This window comes from Lactuca sativa, chromosome 9, assembly GCF_002870075.4.
Source record: "Lactuca sativa cultivar Salinas chromosome 9, Lsat_Salinas_v11, whole genome shotgun sequence".
NCBI classification, from domain to species: Eukaryota; Viridiplantae; Streptophyta; class Magnoliopsida; order Asterales; family Asteraceae; genus Lactuca; species Lactuca sativa.
This window is the reverse complement of record NC_056631.2, coordinates 179,145,429-179,164,402: the sequence shown is the minus strand read 5'-3', so window position 1 is coordinate 179,164,402 and position 18,974 is coordinate 179,145,429.

The following is an 18,974-nucleotide window of genomic DNA, read 5'->3' as shown; positions in this document are numbered from 1 at the left end:
GTGCAAATGGATCTTCAAGAAGAAGACCGACGTGGATGGGAATGTGCACACGTATAAGGCACGATTAGTGGTGAAGGCTTTACTCAAACCCCCGAAGTTGACTATGATGAGACCTTCTCACCAGTTGCTAAGATAAAATCTATTAGGGTGATGCTAGCCATTGCTGCATTTCATGATTATGAGATATGGCAGATGGATGTCAAGACTGCTTTCCTCAATGGGAAGTTGGCTGAGGATGTTTACATGGCTCAGCCAGAGGGTTTCGTTGATCCGAAGCATCCTAATAGAGTGTGCAATGTTGAGAAGTCCATTTATGGACTTAAGCAAGCGTCTCGCAGATGGAATCTTTGCTTCGATGATAAAGTCAAAGAGTTTGGATTTGTACGAAGTGAAGATGAATCATGTGTATATGTCAAGGCCAGTGGGAGTATAGTTAGCTTCCTCGTTTTGTATGTCGATGACATACTGCTCATAGGAAACGACGTCCCGACTTTGCAGGAGGTTAAGTCCTGGCTCGGGAAGTGCTTCGCTATGAAGGACCTCGGAGAGGCTTCCTATATTTTGGGAATAAGGATAGTGAGAAAAAGAAGTAAGAGACTAATAGGACTTAGTCAGAATACTTACTTAGATAAGGTACTAAAACGTTTTAGTATGGAAAACTCGAAGAAGGGAGAACTACCGATACAAAGTAATGCCAAGTTGAGTAAGACTCAAAGTCCGAGTACCGAAGCCGAGATAGCTGAGATGAGCCGAGTACCCTACGCTTCCGCAGTTGGCTCAATCATGTACGCTATGACTTGTACTCGCCCTGATGTGGCCTTTGCTTTGAGCATGGTCAGTAGATATCAAGGGAACCCTGGCAGAGCTCATTGGATTGTGGTCAAGAATATACTTAAGTACCTTCGGAGGACTAAAGAATGGTTCTTAGTCCTCAGAGGGAGTCGTGACTTAAAGGTGGGAGGGTATAGTGACGCCAGCTTCCAGACCGACGTGGACAACTACCGTTCGCAGTCGGGCTAGGTCTTTACCTTGAATGGAGGAGCAGTGACTTGGAAAAGTTCCAAACAAGAAACCGTAGCTGATTCAACGTACGAATCAGAGTACATTGCAGCGAGCGAAGCGTCAAAGGAGGCGATGTGGTTGAAGAACTTCATTGGTGATCTTGGAGTTGTGCCTGCCATAAAGGCCTATGGAAATTTTCTGTGATAATGAGGGAGCGGTTGCCTTGACCAAGGAACCGTGGGATCATGGTAGATCTCGGCATATCGACAGAAAATATCACTTTATTAGATATCGAGTAGAACAAGGACACCTCGTAGTGAAGAGGGTATCGTCAGAGGATAACCCAACAGATCCGCTTACGAAGGGACTGCGTAGGGTTAAGCATTTGTAGCACGCTAGGAGCATTGGGCTGGAAGACGATACTAGTTTAGATTAGATAGTTTTGAAACATGTAATAGATAAATGTAATTGATATTTGACGATTAAATAAAGGAGTATTATTTATGAGTAAAGATATTGTCTGATGTTAATTGTTTAACTATTGTTTCACTATGCATGTTTTGACTTCCTGAATAATTAAGTTATTAAGAATAATCGAATTATTCGAATGGTACACAATCGTTCATATGTTGGAAGTAGGTATGAATGAAGATTGTCATGAATTGGTGTGTAGTTTGTCTAAAAGGTATTAGACATAGCAAAGGTTTGCTACAACGTTCGTGAGTGCTTATGAACAAGTTTTGAGCATTGGAATAAACCCGCACTTGCTGGAATCACTTTATGGAATGTGACACAAGTGATCGCAAGTCGATAATATCATATGGTCTTAAAACCAAGATATATGGTTTGTTGTTTATTAATTGGTTGTGCATTGATAATGCGAAACCACATCAGTTAATTGATGTTATAAAACGCATTATTGTGTATAGTTGATTAGTAGATAGTAAATGCATATAAGTCGAAGTTTATCTGTTACTTTTATCCTAAGAAAATAAAAGCTATATCACGGCCGCTCGATGATTTGATTTTGACTTATGTGCCGGGCCCGGTCAGGACTGAATTGATGTGTTCAATTAAGTTCTATGTCAAATGAATCTGAGATCGAGAAACCAACTGTTGGGCAATAAGTTCCATAAGATTGTCCGCATAATATCTAAATAGAGGACTGTACGATCCCTTATCTAAAGGACAAGAGATTGATAAGATTAGAGCTGACAGCGTCTTTGAGAGCTACGATTGCTAATCGGTTTGTGTTCGCATATATAGTTACTAGACTTATCCAAGTGGGAGACTGTTGGATTAGTGTCTAAGGCTATAACTGAATTTGCTAAGTACTTGACTCGATTATACATGGTCCTTTTGGGTTGCTTTCACCATAGCAACTTGACAGGATGATTTGTTAAGAGAAAAGAGATATTATTGTTAATATATTATGAGAATAATATATTAAAGGAATAATATTGTTATTTGATTATTATAAGTCATATATTAATTAAGAATTAATTTGGTGACTTAAAGAGGTTAATTGAATAAAGGGGCATAAACTGTCAAATGTGTGATAGTTGTGTTTCTGGCTTTGTATCCTTATGGATATAAGGGTGGACTGATTTTAGGGTTGGAGGACCATAAAATCGTCCAAGCCTAGTATCTAGGAGGATCTTGGATTGCTTAGGGCCTAAGTTATTCAATTAGGGTTAAAGGTGAAACCCTAGTAGCTCATAGTATAAATAGATCCCTAGGGTGAGGGAAATCGGCACTCATGCAAGGCAAGAAACCTTAGGGCCGATTTCTCACCCTCCTCCCTCTCTCTCAAGATCTTCTTCTTGCTAGTTGGTGTTTGTAAGCCATTAGAGGAGTGACAATTGTGACTCTAAGCTCCAAGAAGAAGAAGTATCAAGCAAGTAATCCAAGGTATTGTTCTAGATCCAATTTCATATGATTAGATTCAATTGTTTACATTAGATCTAGTATTATAAGTCTTGGATTCAATACATGTTCAATTAGAGAAACCTAGATCCAAGCAATTAGGGTTTGCATGTGCACATAGGAAAGTTCTTGTTGCTCAAACCCATTAGTGCTATCAGAGCTTTGATTGATTTCTATTGAATTGATGCATTGATTGATTGCTTGTACTTAAAAAATTCGATTTTTTGCTTCTGCCTGATGAACTCGGCGAGTTCCACTGTGGACTCGGCGAGTCCATAGTGGGAACTCGGCAAGTTCGAGCGTCAGAAAGAGGGAATTTCCGGATTACTTGTTGGTTTACTTGAGGAAACTTTCCTTAACTGTTTTGGGTCATTAAAATCCGATTTTAAACATATATATGAGTATATTCTTGACCAAACAATAGATAATTACCAATTAGTTGAATAATAATTTCCTTATATGATAATAATTGATTATTTGAATTAAATTGGTGGATTGTCTTGCAAGTAATATTAAATAAGATCAAATTGAGATAATCTAACTAGTTGATTTATATTATTTGCTATTTGATCCTTATTTTTTGAAAAGTTTAAAACTTGTCCTCAAGTTTTGAAATTTAAGTTTTGTAATTAAAAGTCTAATTTGAATAATTTAAATTTCAAACCCTAGAATTTTACAAGTTTAAAATTCAACCTATACTAATATAATATTACAAGTTTAATATATTTATATGTATAATTAAAGATTCTAGTCTAACCGTTAGTAGGCCTCATTCACGAAGCCAGTCTATAAGGTGGGTATAAGGTTGCTGCCTATAAAATGGCGCTTAATGGGTGTACACTCACACCCACCGCTTGCTTGACTGGTGGAGGGTCATTAGCCGAACGGGTAGGATAGGGCAAACCTCTTCTCATTAATAAGTATAATGAATCTATTTAAAGTAACTAAACTATTTTATAAAATTCTCAATCTTAGTTACTTTAGGAAAAGTGAATTGATGCAATCCCATGAAATTACACTTTGCACCATTGTTTAGATGTTAGTGGAGCGTGTGTGGTTAACTGGCACACTAATTGGTTCTAAGCAAAGGTGGAAAAGGGTGATTCATTGTTTGTCATAGTTTGATGGAGCGTGTGTGGTTTACCGGCACATCGAATAGGTGATTGTAACAATGAAGGCACCATGTAGATTTGCATGGTTATTCACACCCACTTTGTGATCCTCGATATCCCAGTCACAAACTAGAGGGGCATATCGAGATTTAAACATGTCATTGAAAAGTTCAATGAATCTCAAAATCTAGGAATTCTCAATACATTTAAAACTTAAAGATTATGTTTTTCGTGGTGAAGAATTAGTGAATCGACATTCACTTACCTCCAAATTATTTGCATGTTGGATTACGGTATCCCTTTTCTAATGTGTAAATAATGTTGTTGGGTACTAGCCCTAAATTTCCATTTTGGGTGTTAATTAGGGAGTTAACTCTAATCAACTTTGTTCCTTTCTATTTGTAGATGTCTAACGCAAACAACGCTGCTGCTAGCTCATTCACGCTAATGAGCCTTTGTCAAAAAGTGACTTTCGATGGATCAAACTTTAGCGAATTGATAAGATACATTCACACGATCGCTCGTTACGAGGACAAGGAGTATGTTCTCGATGAGAAGCTCGAAAAGATCAATCTAGAAACTGCTACTCCCGAAGAAATGGTTGTATTCGAAACACATGAGCGTGATGCAACGAAAGTCCATTGCATCATGATAGCCACTATGAACTCCGAATTCCAAAAGTCCTATGAGGACATGTATCCTTATGAGATGCATCTAGACTTGATAGAGCGATATCACCAAAGCGCGAGGCAAGAGCGCTATGAGATCATAACGAATATGATCACTGCTAAAATGGGAAGTTGAGAGTCTCTAACCGTGCACTTGCAAAAGATGCAAAGGTATGTCGATCGTCTTCGCAAGTTGAATGTAAACTTTGGGGAAGATTTGGCTATCAACATTGTTCTTCACTCCTTGCCCTCATGCTACAATGAATTTAGGATGACCTACCACATGAACAAGGAATAGGCCACCCTCAGCAAACTCCAAGGTCTCCTAAGGACTGCTGAGAGCAACGTAAAGGACAAGTCTGTTGCACCAACTCCCAATCCGTCTGCTGCTCCTGTTTTGGCTATTGGGCAGGGAAGGGGCAAGAAGAGGAAGGCTTCTTCGAAGAACCACCGCAAGGGAAAGTCCCAAGATGGTTCCTCTTCTAGTGGGACCAAGGTTGATCCTGCTAGCCCAACCCTAACCCAAAAGAGGCAGAGTGCCATCATTTCCACAAAATAGGGCATTAGAAAAGAAGCTGCCCGGAATATTTGCAAGCCATCAAGGATGGAAAGATCAAGCCATCTTTTGCAGGTATATACACAATTAAATCTAATGATTCATCCCATGCTATTTCTTGGGTTCTTGATAAAGGGTGTGGTTACCACATTTGTTCTGATTTGCAGGGACTAGGAAGAAATAAGGATGTGGAGCTTGGAAGAATAAATCTAATCATGGGGAACAGAAGATCGTTGCATGTTACCAAGATTGGAGTGTATTCTTTAGTGCTTAGTAATGGATTGAATTAAGATTTAAATAATTGTTGCTACTCGCCAGATATGGCAAGAAACATCATTTCTTTTCATGGTTTGTTTAAACAAGGATTTAGATATTCGTTTCATAATGAGAATGGTTCGATTTATGCTTATCTAAATGGTGTTTTATATTATGAAGCCATGCCTTGTAATGGAATTTATGAAACTGTTATGGTTGTAGATAACCTAGGAAATGATGTGTTGTGTATCGATTCTTCCAATAGTATGGATAGAGCATCCTTGTGGCATTATCGTCTTGGACATGTCAACAAGAAGCGCGTAGCCAAACTCCAAAAGGATGGAGTGTTGGAGTCATTCGACCTTAGGGAAGATGACACATGCGAATCTTGTTTACTTGGAAAGATGACCAAGTCACCCTTCACTGGCACTTGTGAGAGGGGTGAGGGTTTATTGGATCTCATACACACCGATGTGTGTGGGCCCTTTAGATCTACCACAAAGGATGGGAACCGCTTCTACGTGACTTTAACCGATGATTATAGTAGATATGGATATATCTACTTAATCAAGCACAAGTCAGAAACGTTTGAAAAGTTCATAGAATTCAAACATGAAGTGGAGAATAAATTGGGCAGGAAAATCATGATGCTTCGATCCGCTCAAGGAGGAGAGTACCTAAGTCTTGAATTCCACGACTATCTCAAGGAATGAGGAATAGTTTGGCAATTGACGCCGCCTAGGACACCGCAGTTGAATGGTGTGGCAGAAAGGCGTAATCGAACCCTGTTAGACATATTTCGTTCAATGATGAGTCGTGCTTCACTACCTATCTCATTATGGGGGTATGCCTTAGAGACTGCCGCCCATATCCTTAACCGAGTCCCTACAAAGAAGGTGGCCAAAACACCTCATGAGATGTGGACTGGGAAATCTCCATCGTAGGCACATATCAAGGTTTGGGGCTGTGAGGTTTTCGTAAGACGAGAGACTCACGACAAGCTCGAACCTCGTAGTGAGCGATGTATTTTCATCGGCTACCCGCAGAAATCCTTTGGATATCTCTTCTATAGACCGAGTGACAATGTTGTCTTCGTTGCAAGGAGAGGGGTTTTCCAAGAGCGAGAACTCATAAGACAAGGAGACAGTGGGAGGCAAATCGATCTTGAAGAGATTCGAGAGTCGAGAGATGAAGGAACCTCTAACGCTGGCGCTCAACCCGAGGAGGAAACTCCGGTTGAACCGATTGACGAGTCCTTACCTCTTAGACGTTCTGAAAGAGTTAGAGTTCAACCCCAATTTTATGGCTTTCATATTACTACCGAAGGGGATACGTACATTAGTGATGGTACACTAATAAATCTAGATGAACCTAATAGCTATAAGGAAGCCATGGCAGGCCCAGAGTCTATAAAATGGAAAGAGGTGATGGACAGCGAGATTCAGTCCATGTATGACAACCAAGTTTGGAATTTGGTTGACAATGTGCCCGGACGTAAGACGGTTGGGTGCAAATGGATCTTCAAGAAGAAGACCGACGTGGATGGGAATGTGCACACGTATAAGGCACGATTAGTGGTGAAGGCTTTACTCAAACCCCCGAAGTTGACTATGATGAGACCTTCTCACCAGTTGCTAAGATAAAATCTATTAGGGTGATGCTAGCCATTGCTGCATTTCATGATTATGAGATATGGCAGATGGATGTCAAGACTGCTTTCCTCAATGGGAAGTTGGCTGAGGATGTTTACATGGCTCAGCCAGAGGGTTTCGTTGATCCGAAGCATCCTAATAGAGTGTGCAATCTTGAGAAGTCCATTTATGGACTTAAGCAAGCGTCTCGCAGATGGAATCTTTGCTTCGATGATAAAGTCAAAGAGTTTGGATTTGTACGAAGTGAAGATGAATCATGTGTATATGTCAAGGCCAGTGGGAGTATAGTTAGCTTCCTCGTTTTGTATGTCGATGACATACTGCTCATAGGAAACGACGTCCCGACTTTGCAGGAGGTTAAGTCCTGGCTCGGGAAGTGCTTCGCTATGAAGGACCTCGGAGAGGCTTCCTATATTTTGGGAATAAGGATAGTGAGAAAAAGAAGTAAGAGACTAATAGGACTTAGTCAGAATACTTACTTAGATAAGGTACTAAAACGTTTTAGTATGGAAAACTCGAAGAAGGGAGAACTACCGATACAAAGTAATGCCAAGTTGAGTAAGACTCAAAGTCCGAGTACCGAAGCCGAGATAGCTGAGATGAGCCGAGTACCCTACGCTTCCGCAGTTGGCTCAATCATGTACGCTATGACTTGTACTCGCCCTGATGTGGCCTTTGCTTTGAGCATGGTCAGTAGATATCAAGGGAACCCTGGCAGAGCTCATTGGATTGTGGTCAAGAATATACTTAAGTACCTTCGGAGGACTAAAGAATGGTTCTTAGTCCTCAGAGGGAGTCGTGACTTAAAGGTGGGAGGGTATAGTGACGCCAGCTTCCAGACCGACGTGGACAACTACCGTTCGCAGTCGGGCTAGGTCTTTACCTTGAATGGAGGAGCAGTGACTTGGAAAAGTTCCAAACAAGAAACCGTAGCTGATTCAACGTACGAATCAGAGTACATTGCAGCGAGCGAAGCGTCAAAGGAGGCGATGTGGTTGAAGAACTTCATTGGTGATCTTGGAGTTGTGCCTGCCATAAAGGCCTATGGAAATTTTCTGTGATAATGAGGGAGTGGTTGCCTTGACCAAGGAACCGTGGGATCATGGTAGATCTCGGCATATCGACAGAAAATATCACTTTATTAGATATCGAGTAGAACAAGGACACCTCGTAGTGAAGAGGGTATCGTCAGAGGATAACCCAACAGATCCGCTTACGAAGGGACTGCGTAGGGTTAAGCATTTGTAGCACGCTAGGAGCATTGGGCTGGAAGACGATACTAGTTTAGATTAGATAGTTTTGAAACATGTAATAGATAAATGTAATTGATATTTGACGATTAAATAAAGGAGTATTATTTATGAGTAAAGATATTGTCTGATGTTAATTGTTTAACTATTGTTTCACTATGCATGTTTTGACTTCCTGAATAATTAAGTTATTAAGAATAATCGAATTATTCGAATGGTACACAATCGTTCATATGTTGGAAGTAGGTATGAATGAAGATTGTCATGAATTGGTGTGTAGTTTGTCTAAAAGGTATTAGACATAGCAAAGGTTTGCTACAACGTTCGTGAGTGCTTATGAACAAGTTTTGAGCATTGGAATAAACCCGCACTTGCTGGAATCACTTTATGGAATGTGACACAAGTGATCGCAAGTCGATAATATCATATGGTCTTAAAACCAAGATATATGGTTTGTTGTTTATTAATTGGTTGTGCATTGATAATGCGAAACCACATCAGTTAATTGATGTTATAAAACGCATTATTGTGTATAGTTGATTAGTAGATAGTAAATGCATATAAGTCGAAGTTTATCTGTTACTTTTATCCTAAGAAAATAAAAGCTATATCACGGCTGCTCGATGATTTGATTTTGACTTATGTGTCGGGCCCGGTCAGGACTGAATTGATGTGTTCAATTAAGTTCTATGTCAAATGAATCTGAGATCGGGAAACCAACTGTTGGGCAATGAGTTCCATAAGATTGTCCGCATAATATCTAAACAGAGGACTGTACGATCCCTTATCTAAAGGACAAGAGATTCATAAGATCAGAGCTGACAGCGTCTTTGAGTGCTACGATTGCTAATCGGTTTGTGTTTGCATATATAGTTACTAGACTTATCCAAGTGGGAGACTGTTGGATTAGTGTCTAAGGCTATAACTACATTTGGTAAGTACTTGACTCGATTATGCATGGTCCTTTTGGGTTGCCTTCACCATAGCAACTTCACAGGATGATTTGTTAAGAGAGAAGAGATATTATTGTTAATATATTTTGTAACGCCCGTAGATCTGGGCTAGTCAATTTAGAGGCAATAGGGGTCGAAAACGACTTTTCGACAAAAGATTATTAAGAATAAATAATCTTAACCAAGTTGTAGAATATGTCACAAGGCTTCCGTACATATAAAGAACGCCGAAATGCGAGTTATAACGAAGAAGTTATGGCTCGTCGAAGTTTCGCGACGGAACCCACACGACACCGGGAAGCGTACATAGTGAATTTACGCTAGAGTGAGATTTAGCCTTAGAAATCTAAACGAAATTCGTAGAATATGTTAAACTAACAACATCGATAAAAAGAACACCCAAATCTGACTTCGTAAGAATAAGTTATGATTTTTCGAAGTTTCAGATTAGCAGTGTACAGCCTGAAATTCGAATATTAGATCGAGCGGTTTTTAGCCGACACGACCTGAAGGAGAATCGAAGATCTCGTTAAGAGTAGCGTAACCAGAAAAAGATGGGCAAAAACGGATGTCGGATGAAGAAGTTATGAGAATTTAACGGACCAATCCTGTCCCGGCCTGTTCATAATATAAAAATTTAAAATAGAATCAAAATTAGCCGATGGTGTCTAAGCGAAAGTTGTAGAGTACGTTCCCACCTTCGCGTGGATATAAATGACGTCGAAAACGGAGGTCGTACGCAAAAGTTACGAATTTTTAAAGTTGGAAAGTGAATTTGCGAAACTGATGCATGGATCGATGACGTGGCGCATTCTGAACCGTCCATCGCTGAAGAAAGCCTCACTTCGGATCTTAACACGTAACCCTCGCTATTACGCCCCGCGTACGAAGAAGTTACGCCCCGCGTAACTTCGGTTTGATCCATCTGAGGGTGCGAGACAGCTGGCTTCGGCTGGCATTCTTATCCGAGGACTACGCCCCGCGTAGCCTCCCTACGCCCAGCGTAAAGACCGAAGTCTGGCACTATAAATAGAGGTGCGAAGTGCTCCGAACATCTCACACATTTCTCATATCTCTCTCTGTCTCTAAAATTTCTCTCTCTAGCTCATCTAAACCCCCCTAAGCCCTAGATAAAACCCCCTAGCTCCCGAGGGAAGCCCGAGGCTCCGGGAGTCCCGAGAAAAAGTGTCTTTCGGTTTCGAAACGCTGCTCCAATTAAGTTCTGGTTTTCGATAAAATTCGATGTAAGTGAGCTACGCTTACACAACTTTTAAAATAGCTTTCAAATAATTATATTAATGTTATTATGTCCTTAAAATAATTATTTGGGCTATTATTATGAGTTATATTGAGTGTTATTTAACGCTTATATAATAATAATAATAATAATCAGACTATTAATTTGTTGCGGTTATCGTTAGACTAAACAGTAGTGGTATTGGCACTAGGTTTTATCGAAGGAAATTGTTTTGAGAGTATCAGAGCGCTGTCCGAGTACTGAGTCACCACCTTTCAGGTGAGTGCATAGTTACTTTCAGCTTACACATACATATGAAGTATTTCATATAAATTACGTGCTATGTGTGCATATTATCTGAATACTTGTTATCTATGTTGGGTGAACGATTCTATACATGTTTTATATGATTTAAACTGTATATGTATTTTATATCTACGAAAATGTTGGGGTAAGACATGGGTAGATGTAATAGATGAAATATGAGTTGGATGATGAGTTGAGAGGTGAAATAGACCGTGAGGTGAGGGTGAGAGGTGGACGATGTATGAAGCCTTTTTCCCAAAAGATGGTCCCATCATTCAACACAGTATGGATGACAACCACGGACTATTCTAGACAGTTCAGTGGAGCACTAGCAGGCTCGCAACCTGTAGGTGTTGTGAACGACGTGTTCACTAGTGTACTCTAAAAACCCATTGATATGTATTGCGAGTGGACTCTCAAAAACGATACTGTCAATAAAACCCGGCAGGAGCGCCTAATAGAGAAACTCATAATCCCGACAGATGCGCCTTAAGGACTATTCCGGCAGATGCGCCCCATAGAGAATGTCACAATTTTGGCAACTACGCCCTAGTGACAGAACTAGTAGTTGTGCTTGACAGATGGGTCATTTACAACGATGGAATTCATACCTATTCCTTAGGCTACTCCTTAGGAATGAATGAACAAGAAATAGTTGATTCTTAGGGTAGATCCTTAAGAATAAAGAAGATAATGGGGATGGGTAACTGGGTTAACTGTTTGATGATTAAACATAATAATTATATTATTGTGGGTTGAAAACCCTATGTACTCACCAGGTTTCCCAACCTGACCCACTCAGTTTATTTATATCACAGGTGTCGATATGAAGTGACATTACACTGAGAGATTAAAGAGATGTAGATCACTAGTGTAATTAAATGTAAGTTCCGTTTATGCTTATGTTCCTGTATTGACAATGACATCCCAAACGTTTTAAAATGAATAAAATACGTTTCTTCGTAAATGTTTTGATAACGTATTTATCGTATTTTTCTGGGAACAAATTCTGCAGTATTTTTATGAAAAGAAGTACTCTGATTTTTATAAAGCATAAACAAAATCGGTCTTTTCTGGCCGTGAAATGGGGATTTCACAGTTGGTATCAGAGCATTAGGTTAAGCGAACTAGGAATATGGATTTATTTCTAGACTTAAACTTAGAATGTTAAGCGATGATTGTGAGGTGTGAGCACTAGATTATTTTAGGAATTATGCCTAAAATTCTTTTAGGTGCTAAATGCTTTATGCCTTATATGCTGATATTTATTCGGATCTATGGTCTGTTGCCTACCGGATCTAGACACCTTATGTGTTTAGGATTCTAAACGTATGACTACGATATTAGAACTAGCATGTAAACATTTCGGGGTGATAAGGATGATTTAAACGTCAATCCTAAATAAAGATCTAGATTCACCTTATTCGGTGTATAGATCAAGATGGCAAGGACCCGTAGCGGAAACGTGAATGCAAATAGGAACCGAGATCAACCCCCAGTGATTGAGCAAATACCGGTTGTGGTAGCCGCTGCTGAGCCAATAGTACAAGCAATGATCCAAGCGATGTTGGATCGTCAAATGGAGGAAACCAAACGTTTGCACCAGCAAAATCGAGAGGAAGCGACCATTCAGGTCGAACAGCCCGAGCTGAACGAAGGGCAGACTGAGGAGGGAAACTACAGTGGGACTGTTGGTCAATCCAACCCACTGATAGTTAGGCAAAACCACCAGGATGGAGGAAATGATGGACGTGGATGGAAATACAAGGATTTCATGGCGTCCAAACCACCAAGTCTATCAGGAATCCCGACGCCGGTGGAGTCATGAATTGGATCTCTGAGATGGAGACGATGTTTGAGAGTTACGAGTGTAGCAACAGGCAGAAGACCGCTCTCGCGGTTCCTCTATTGAAATCTGGAGTACTAAGCTGGTGGAAGCTACTGGCCGATTCAATGCACAAAGGTGAAGCAAGCAAGATGTCATGGGAGGATTTTCTAGTGCAGTTGAAGATGCAATACTGCTCTGAGCAGGATCTTCTGGAGATCAACAACGAATTCTAGAATCTGAAGAAGGGAAGAATGAGCGTTACTGAATACGCTGCAAGCTTTACTGAGAAAATGAAGCTTGTTCCTCACCTCGTCCCAACTAAACTCTCCAAGGTTAACAAGTTTGCCCTCAGATTACCAGTGGACTTTGGTCCAATGGTCAAGCAAAATACCACTCTGAAAGCCACCATCTGGGCTGCTAAAAATGTGGAGACCCAGATGCGAGAGAAGGGTCTGGAGAGAGTAGAGGTGGGAGAGAAAAGGAAAATTGAAGGATCTTCAAAGTCCGACGAGAAGAGAAAATTATCGAAGAAGTTCGAAAGAGGAGGAGGAAGTGAAGAAAGATGGTGCGAGAAGTGCAAAAAGAAACACTCTGGAAAATGCAGTGAGGAGGTGACTTGTTTCAAGTGTGGGAAGCATGGGCATTATGCCAACGAGTGTAAATTCAACAAAAGGGTGTGTTACGAATGTAATGAGGAAGGGCACTTCAAGCAAGATTGCCCAAAGAGAGAAGGGGCAACAAAGCCAAATGTGCTGCCAAAACCAAAGGCAAGAGCATTTCAAATGATCCTTGACGAAGCATGTAACATCCCAAAATTTAAGGCCAAAAATTTCTTTTTAATAAAACATTACTTTAAACAAAACATCATTCCAAAACATAATCTGAGTATAAGTTTTCAAAACACATGTTTATTATCAGAGTAAACATTCCCAAGCTGACTACTCTATGGTGTGTGCCATGCGATCACCCCGAGCTCCTCGCTCCGCTACCGGAAGTACCTGAAAGCAAAATTGAAAACCGTAAGCACAAAGCTTAGTGAGTTCCCCACCTTACCACATACCACGCAAAATCACATACTGCACATACTAGGCCACGCCCGCTATCCTGGGCCTCGCCCGCTATAACGGCCCCGCCGCTCCAGGCCCCGCCTGGCTTCGAGCCCCGCTCGGATACATATCTGTTTCACTTAGGCCTCGCCTGTCACAGGGCCTCGCCCACTAACATATAATAGCACATAAACATATCACATAACATTACATAAGCTAAACATATACTAACAACTCTTGCTCTAAGGCCTCGCCTATCACTGGGCCCCGCCCGAGTCCTGCTACTGATGAGTCATGGAACCTCGTCCATACTCCTGCTGATAGTGAGGTTCGGGCCCAGCCCACCCTCACTCCTTTCCTAACTTGGGCCTCGCCCCTGCTCTGCTGCTACTGAGATGTGGAACACCATCCACACTCTGCTATTGGTGAGATACGGGACCTCGCCCTCACTCACCTCCCTACCAGGCACATACAAGTATCACACAGACAACAAGTATAAACTATCACATAAACCGCTCCTTGGGCGCCCGCCCTCTGTCATTGGACCCCGTCCAAATATCATACTAGCACACTGTGCCTAGGGCTAACCCCCGGGTCTTCTACTCATAACTGCATGGGCCGGCATTGTGGCCGTAGACCCATTCATACATAGGGAAACTCACCTGATACTGCTGAACTGCTGCTGCTAACCCCTTTGACCGCTACCCGACCACTGACTCTGAACTGCTGCTCCGCAAGCTCCCCGAGCTACCAATATCAACCCATCACTTAGTCTAACTGACCTCCAAAGGTCAACCAAGTCAACTCTGGTCAAAGTCAATGTCCTGGTCAAAGTCAACCTTCCAGGTCAACCCTACTCGCCGAGTTCATTAATCCAGAGTCCTTTAACTCGCGACTCTGCTCGCCGAGTCAGCCCCTGACTCGCCGAGTTTACTGATTCCCGATTCCTGTCCTGTCCAACTCACTGAGTCCTGGCTCGACTTGCTGACTCGAGTCTTAACTCGAAGGGTTTGGGACCACACGACCTGACTCGCCGAGTCTAAGAACAGACTCGCCGAGTACACGACAATCTTCATCCAACTCGCCGAGTTGTTCATCCAACTCGCCGAGTTCATGCCTATCTTCATTCGACTCGACGAGCTGTTCATCCCACTCGTCGAGTTCCTCCTCATCTACAAGCTACTCGCCGAGTCCACTCGAAAGACTCGTCGAGTCCACTAAGATCCACTTACATGCAGAGGACTTCCGAGTCATGCATGAGCTCCAAATTGTAGATCTACCCTCCCCAAGCCTATTTCCCACGTAAAGTTGCAAACTTTACGTGTAGAGAGGGAGATCTAAGCAAAATACACCCATAGCTAGGGTTTAGGACCAAGAGGCTCCAACTTCCACCAAATGGCTGATACTTTATGGGATTACATACCAAAATAAACATGGATCTGAGGTAGCAACCTCAGATCTGGACCTCAAGCTCAAGATTGGTCTTAAACATGGCTTAAAAGCCTCAAAACTCATAACCAAGGAAAAATCTGGAGGAGAGAAACGAATTGATACCTTCCAATGCTCTGAAATGCTTCCCAAACTTCAGATCCAAAGCCACTCCCTGATGCTTCAAGGATTCCCACTCCTTCTTCTTCCTTAAACCCACCCAAAAATGGCTAAAGCTTGAATGAACACAATGGGGGCTTAAGGTGCAGCGTTCTGGGTGTGAGAGACTGCAAAGGAGCCCTAGGAAGAAGATTGAGATGCTTAAATAGGCTCCAAGCCCCGGATTTAGGGTTTTCCTCGCACAGACCAGACTCGCCGAGTCCACTTGGCCGACTCGTCGAGTTGGTCATTTTCTTATCGACCCGGATCCCGCTCCGACTCGCCGAGTCCTTCCTTGGACTCGTCGAGTCCCTCTTAAATTTAGGGTTTCCTTTACTTTCTTGGCTTTCAAAATCCTGGGTGTTACAACTCTCCCCCACTTAAATTGAACTTCGTCCTCGAAGTTACCCTGGCCCATCGCCTACGATCTTCTCCAATACCCAACACCAGCTGCCTACCTGCGCTGGTCTTCCACCAATACTGCACTGAACCTGCAGAGGTTCTCCACTTCTCTCCTTGCGCAAATCCCTTGCCTTCCCAAGGAAAAGCCTCATAACCGACTTTTCCTTTGACACTGTGAAGGTCCTATCCTTCACTAACTCCATCACCTCCCTGCTATTCCCAGAACGGGTCATCACCGTCAGCACTCACTGACACTCCTTCCTGTCAACACTTGGTGTCGAGCACCCCTCGACTCAACTGACTGAACTCCACCATACGCTGCATACTCGCACTGCCACCGACTGGCAATTCAACTATTTCCCCGACTGACTTCCTGATAAATTGGGACCGCCCTGGTCCCTACCAACCTATCAATGACTGGATTACCGGTTCCCACCGGTAGCTAGTCCCATCACCAACACTAGTCGCTCTCAGCGACTTCCAAGGAAACCTCGATCATCTATAACTGCTCAAACAATCCTGCCATCCAGGCACTACAAACTTGGGATCCCCGATCCCCTATCTTGATACTAAGGTCCCGACCAGGTCCCACCTGCGCTGCTAAAACTCACGGGCCTCGCCCTCGGGTCTCACCCAACCATACTACTAAGCAACCCTGCTCCCAGGTCTCATCTACACTGCTAATCTCATACGGGCCTCGCCCACGGGTCTCACCCAACTATATCCTGGAGCAGCCTCTCCCAAGGTTTCACCTCTCTAGAGCTATACCGGCAACTCCTTACTACTCTTACCCACACCTGATCTCTACCTGATCACTAGGAGATAAGGGCCTCGCCCCGGCTCCGCTAACGAAACTACTAAGGAATGCTACGGCTTACCCGTAGTCTTACATCACCAACCATTGCCGACTGCTAGTGAATGCTACGGCTGCCCCGTAGTCTTACAACACTCCCTACCACTGACTACTAATACGAAGGCACCCACGTGCCATCGGCTTCTCAAGATCCTTATTCCGACTCCCGCGAGTCCTTCAGGTGACCCACAACCTGAATTCTCAATCATAACCAACCATACCATCCCACGCGCTAGCTGATATGGAGTTTCTCAACTCCCAACCCTGGAATCCTCACTCCATCAAACGTTGAACTACTTCTCTTCCCTCTCGGAGGTCACGTACTCGTTTTGGGTATGCGTGCTCCTCTCTGGGCACACTCGGAGGATTCTCCCCCACTTCGATCCTGCTTACCCCTTGCTGCTCAATACTCAAAGAGATCCCGATCTTTACTACCATTCCAAAACCCATCTACTGAGGAACCCAAGCCTGCCATAGCTAAGGATTTAGACAATCCATCACAAGCACTGCACCACTCTGAACTAGCGAAACGAACCAAATCCCACCCAAGCATGCTACAGTTACTGCATCCTTCGAAACCTTCTTCAATAGAGCACATCCCCCCCTAACTACCATACAAATATCCAAGGTATGCAGATGGCATAACTCGATCACAATCAACCAATCAAAATAAAATACTCATACCGATAATGATGCAGAACCATAACAATGAAATCATGCACAAAATAAAGAACTGAGAATGGAAATTGTATACCTGCAACGTCCGGCGATGCTCGCGTCTCCAAGGTCGTCATCTGAAAAGCCCTGCTCCCTACCGCAGGTGCCTCTACCCGGCCCTGACGGCCATCTGCGATCCTCAAAGTTGCAGGGGCGGGTGCCATCACCCGTCCTACTGAAGACAAACTGGGGCACTGGGCCTTCTTGTGGCCCCGTTGGTTGCAATGAAAACATATCATGTCTGATCCCTGCGCGGCGGTGACAGTACAATCCCTGCTGAAATGACCAGTCCGACCGCACTTGAAGCAGCCAGACTCACCACCGCTACCACTCCTGCACGCACCCCCGTGCGCCCTGCCACACTTTCCGCACTGACTACGGTCCTGATGATCCCTCGATCTCGAATCCGATCCCTTGGGCCTTTTGCCCGAACCCGCTGATATCTGAACCTCATCCAGCTTCCTCTTCCAGATCTGCTCCAAATCAATTTCCCTTTCCCTAGCCCAAGAAATCATATCTTCCAGCGTCTTACAGCTGGACCTGCTCACGAACTCCCTGATGTCGTCCCTCAACATCTCATGGTACCGAGCCTTCTTCATCTCCTCATCCGCTACATACTGCGGTACAAGAAGAGCCCTCTCCCTGAACTTGGCGGTGATCTCCGCCACAGTCTCAATAGTCTGCGTCAAATCCTGAAACTCTCGTGCCAGCTGCTGCACCTCAATAATCAGCGAAAACTCCGCCCTGAACCTGGCCGAGAAATCGCTCCAAGTCATCGCGTCCAATGCGACATCATCCCCCAAAGCATGACCAACCTCCTCCCACCAATCCCTCGCTCTGTCCTTCAGAAGACAGGAGGCGAGTCTAACCTTGTCCCCCTCGGGACACTTGCTCGAACGAAAAGCGTTGGCAACATCAGCCAACCATCTGCTGCTAGCAATGGGGTCCCTAGCCCCATGATAATCTGGTGCCCCGCAGGCTCTGAACTCTCGAAACGTCAAGGTACGTGCTCCCATCAATGCCATCATCTCAGTACGGAAGGCTCCCAGCCTCTCCTCCAAGATCTCAAGTATGCCCTCCTTGACCGTGCCAAAGATCACAGGAGTCCGATCTAGAATGCTGCGCGTAACCTCAGCTGATATCAACTCTCTCATCCGCTCCTCGAGTTGCTCGGCCCCTGAACCCGAGCCTGATCCCTCTCCGACGCCTGATCCGCCCGCTGGTCTCTCTCGCAATGTCACCATGCTGAAAATATACCACAACCACTATCAGAAAATAGAAATATCTCGAGGGATCATAGATACGACAACTAGCTTCCTGGTCTTGTCTCAGCCTTTCTTGTTTCGAGTACGGATCCTCTGCTTCCAGTAGTACGGGCCCATACTACCTTCCACATCTATCCGTACTTTCTTCAAGAACTGCCCTGACTCCACCAAGTCACTTCTACTACTACTGATCTCTGCTACTCTCATCCTAGGCTTGCCCCAGGGAAACCTCTGACTCAACTCAAACCAGTCCTCAGCTGCTGAAGGTCTCCTTGTGTTGCCAATTAGCCATCACCTGGATACCATCACATGCGACGAGGCTCAGATAATCCTTCAAGTAAAGGACTCGCCCCTACAAC